This window comes from Cyprinus carpio, chromosome B2, assembly GCF_018340385.1.
Source record: "Cyprinus carpio isolate SPL01 chromosome B2, ASM1834038v1, whole genome shotgun sequence".
Lineage (NCBI taxonomy): Eukaryota > Metazoa > Chordata > Actinopteri > Cypriniformes > Cyprinidae > Cyprinus > Cyprinus carpio.
Window position 1 is genome coordinate 20,850,834 of NC_056598.1, and position 4,928 is coordinate 20,855,761.

The following is a 4,928-nucleotide window of genomic DNA, read 5'->3' on the forward strand; positions in this document are numbered from 1 at the left end:
GTACTCCCTCTTTTTGTTTCTGACAAAAGTATCTTGATTAAACTTCCTTTTATTAATTCGAAACTGAAAAAACTTGGGATACTTCTCTTTCTCGTATGCCCTCTTTTTTGTTCGAGCATTTCACCAATGGGTTGAGTTTGTCCTCATTTACTGCACCACTGTTGTTGGCGCCTTTAAGCATTTCTTTTCTTCTTCACTGCTTGTTGTGTTTTAAACACATTTATCACACTTTGGTTTTGTAATCTGCAGAAACAAGATTTTGCAGGGATTCGGACTTCTTTAGCATTTGTTGTGTTTTTGGGCAGAGGTGTGACAGTTACTGGTGATGGTGTCACACATGCTGCGGATGAGCATCAGGTTCCTCAGACTGTTGCTACCATTTCAAATGAAACAGCCATGAATTCTAGCAAGTCTGAGAACCACGGATGTCCAAAAAGCTCAAGTAATCTGGTGGGCCTGTCATGCAGGTTGGTGAAAGTTAGCATAACTGCGGTTCCGTCACCAGTAGGATGTGGGCAACCTTCAGCAGTTTATGGAATGGGATGACAAAAAATCCATATCTTCCAGAACTGTCTCTGAACACAGCAAAGGCACTCTGGAGAAAACAATAAAGCAGTGCTGCTGACATCTGTTGACAAGACACTGAAGTCTTTCATCAAGAGGAATCCACCATGTCTCCATTTCAGGAGTTCCTCTGTCTCTCAGATATCCCATCACAACTTCTGACTTTTGGACGCTGTAGTTGTGGTTAGAAGTTGTGATGCTCACAGGTACTTCACCCATGCTTAGAAGATCCTGTCGGAATCTTCCTTCAGCAATAAGCTGCATTTTAATGCCAACATACAAAGCATCCCCTCTTCCTCTAGCAACTCGGTCAAGGTCAGGCTGTTTGAACAAAGTTCCCTCACTGTGGTACGCAAGGAATGTCAGAGCTACACATGTGCACTGATGATTTCGTGAGAAAACATCATACCTTGCATCACTCTGGCAATGAGACGCCTGCACGGATAGAATTCTAGATGTGCTGTCGGCATCTTCGTACTGCTGTCCATCAGAAACCTGAGCAACACCTTTACTGACGCTCGTCTGTCCCGTCAGGTCTAACTTTGTCCAACGAACTTTTTGAGCCCGTGATCTCCTACCTTTCCGAGGCATCCTTCAAAAGAACAAAAGACAAAATATGAGAAAACAGACCAAAGACATGAGATAAAATAATCCATGACATATCTGAGTAACCCATTAATTAGAAAGAAATAACTTGGTCAACATGCTGCATGTATGCAAACAAAGAAGTGTTTAATTTTCAAACATACTTCACATTAGAATAAGTTAATTTAGTTTAAATTAAAGCCCAGCTAGATTTCATGTTCATAATACTCAACCTTTTTTTAGCTAAATGGGATTAAATGGTCGAAGTTTAATGTCCTGATCATCTGTTCTGATTGTTTTTTTTATAATAATAATAATAATAATAGTACTAATAATAAGCAGATGATTTCACATTGTCTCTTAAGTGTTTATCAAACAACTGTTTAGCAAACAAACCTTTTCTTCATTATGAGTTTGAACAGATCTCTGATTAAAAATGACTGTAAAATGGTTTTAATGCTAAGTACTGTATTCAATATGCATTCTTTTACAGGATATTTTCAGTCACTTACTTCACGAAATGCTGAAGCGGTACAACCTGCAAAGTATTCTCAAGGAAAAAACAAGTTAGTTAATTGACAAGAAAAAGAATGCCTTACAAATACAGCTAATAACCTTTTTTCAATAAAAAGAACAGTAGCAGATCAAACAAATTATAAATCTAATATTAATATGAACAAACTTTTTTCCAAAGAAAAAAACAATAGCAGATTAAACAAAATTATTAACCTAGTATTAAAAGGACTGAACTTTTAAAAGAACAGTAGTATTTGAACACAAATGATCAACTTAGTATTGAATATAATGAATGTGTTTTTTTTTTTTTTTTTTTTTTTTTTTGGGGTGGTGGGTGGGGGATGTGGGGTATATGGGTGGAGGGTTGGGGAGGGGAGAGGTGGGAAGAACAATTCAGAAGAACTGCTGATTGGAGAAAATCCAAAACCTGGAAAAGAAAGACATATTCGTCAACTATAATGATTATAATATTGACAAGAAAATGACATAGCATCATTTAGGCATTTTGCACACTAACCAGGCGTTCAGCTGCAGAGAAAATGCAGGTCGTGCTCTGAATAGATGGACTGAAAAACAAAAACAAACACACAATTAAAGATAGCCTATGTATGTGAAATAAGATCAATATTAACATAAAAAAAAACTTAATATGCAAAGGCATCCATAAATGTTTTTCAATACAGTCAGATTTTCAATATAAATGAATTATATTCCAAACCTAAAGCTACTGTAAGTGATTGACTAAAGAGTTTCCTCAGGGTTGTAAAACACAAAAGTAGCAAAATATAATATATTGTCAATATAATATACTGACTGCCAAACAATGACAAAATCTGATTGACAGGCAGAAAGTATTTTTTTTTTTCTGATTGGATCGTCAACACGGATGTTCAATTACCTGGTTTTAAAAGTCTAGGGCATTATCCGAACTTGCATACTTCTCTACTATATATATAGTAGGGTGAAAGGCAGTAGATGGGAAGTACCTGGATGACCTACCACTTCTATTGAGATTCTTTAGTTTAGTCTATCCCATGAGCCCAAAGTAGCAAAATTTTGATTTGCATTGTAACTTACGCTGTAGCTCACATGACAGTGATAACATGACAAATGTAGTACATCTGCATACCACACATATTAGACTATTTTTTAATGATTGCAAAATTAATACTTATTCATAAGTAGTATCTACTCAGAGAGTATGCAACTTCGAATGCAGCCCATGGCTATAACATAAACTGGTTCTATCTTTAAGGGAGGAAAAACTGTTTATCTATAACTTACAACAACTTAAAAGGAATGGTTCCCCACCAAATGAATATCATTTCATCATTCTCTCATTGACTTTATGTGAAAAATTACAAGCAAGGAAAATCATTGAGGCCTACAACATTCCTCAGTTGAATTTCACAAAACTAGATATAGCACATTTGAAGCGCTATAGTGCATCAGTGACTCAGTAGTATCTCATTAATATTGCTTTGTCACCTGTTCATATTTTATCCATATCAAAAAATAAATAAATAAAAATACTTACTGGATATTGTGCAGTGGAGAGTCAGTAGTGCTCGTAATGCTGTAATTTGAAAATAAATATAAAATGTCAGACATAACTTGTTAAAATCTGTCAACCCCATAAACTAAAACGTCTCTGATTTACAAGATTTCACATTTTCTTATTCCTGCATAGTGCACCTTTAAATGTACAACAACCAAAAAATGCAAACAAACCTTAAGAATTGCTCAGGAGATAAAGCTCAATAATCAATCTAAAAGAAAGAATGAACAAAAAATGAATAAATTTATGCTTGACAGCACACAACAGAGACAGCTGATAACAACAAAACACAGGTCCATGACTTTCAATGTACCTTTCATGACTTAAACCAGAAAAAAAATATAAATATATTCTTAATATAAACATTGAATATGTACCTCTTATGACTAAAACCAGAAAAAAAAAAATCTAATTTTATTCTTAATATAAACATATAGGCATATGACAAATATATCCAGACAGAGAAAACAAATTAGATCAGAGATATAACATGTGGATGTCTACCATATATTTAGATCAGAAAACAGAGGAAACTGACATTAAGGCAACTACAAAAATAAATTACATGCTGGAGGCTAAAAAGATTCTGTTATTCCATTTATTTATTTAAAAAAAAAGACCTTTATACCCTCCAAAGCTCATAAATTCAGTACAAACAGTAATATTGTCAATTACCATTAAAGCTTAAATTTACTTTTCATTTTATTATATTTTTACATTTAATTTATTTTGGAGATGGCAAACTGAATTATCATAGTTTACCCCATTTGTCAGTGTCATTATTGTGTACATTTTACTATTAATTGTGCTGCTATTAACTATTAATTTTGGGTTCAATTTTTTTTTATACTTTTACTAAGCAGACATGAACTTATCAAAAGTTTACATTTAACAATGTTACATACGATTTTGGACTTTTTTTAACTTTGTATTCAAAGAATGCTGAAAAAATGCACCAGTTTATTACAAATCTTTAAAATGCATATGTTTATCACAAAAAAAAAATCACAATAATAAGCAGCACAGCCTTTTTCAACACTGGTAATAATATACGTTTATTCGTAATAATTACATTATAATTAACTTCTGATTTATAACATATATAAGTTATGTTAAGAAAAGAAACAAAATATATCTTACAATACCACTGTTTTAACTGTTTCTCATAAAATTAATGCAGCATTGGTCACCGACAAACAAAACACAACTTCAGCTTGCTCTTCTTCTGCATTCTGTGCACATGAACAGATCGTATTTAAGCATTTAACACCGTCTCTCCTCCCAGATGCATTCAATACTCAAAATAAATGCATGGATAAATAAACTGTTAGCACAAATAGTCCACGATTCAAACTTAAAGTTATCACTTCATCCTGCTGACTTAAAACCATTAAACATTACCAATATAAAGTACTGTAATTATATTCCGATCATAAATTATGAGAGTAGTTAATAAGTGTTGTTGATGTGACAGCGTATAAACTGTAACTGTTAATAATTTTTTTTGGAAAAAAAAAAGACTTAAATTTTCTGTGGATTTCGCGCTCATTTACGATCAAAGCGGGAAGACGGCCGAGACGAGAGGGATAGGTGCCGTTAATATCTAGTGTTGTATATTTTGTACTGTCACGTTTCGCGGATATTATCGTGTCAGACACGGCGGTCTGTGTGTAGTTTCAGAGCTCTGTCCATTTTTACCTCATGC

The 4,928-nt window shown here is 33.6% G+C and overlaps 1 long non-coding RNA gene across 1 annotated transcript; it reads right to left on the reverse strand.

Annotated features, from left to right (window-relative positions):
* Nucleotides 1-879: 879 nt before the first annotated feature.
* Nucleotides 880-3,496, reverse strand: LOC109088910. The gene is made up of 5 exons (XR_006154092.1): nucleotides 3,397-3,496; nucleotides 3,203-3,241; nucleotides 2,183-2,231; nucleotides 1,662-2,092; nucleotides 880-1,156 (listed from the first exon to the last, which is right to left on the reverse strand). It is a non-coding gene; the product is annotated as an uncharacterized LOC109088910 (long non-coding RNA).
* Between the last annotated feature and the right edge of the window lie 1,432 nt (nucleotides 3,497-4,928).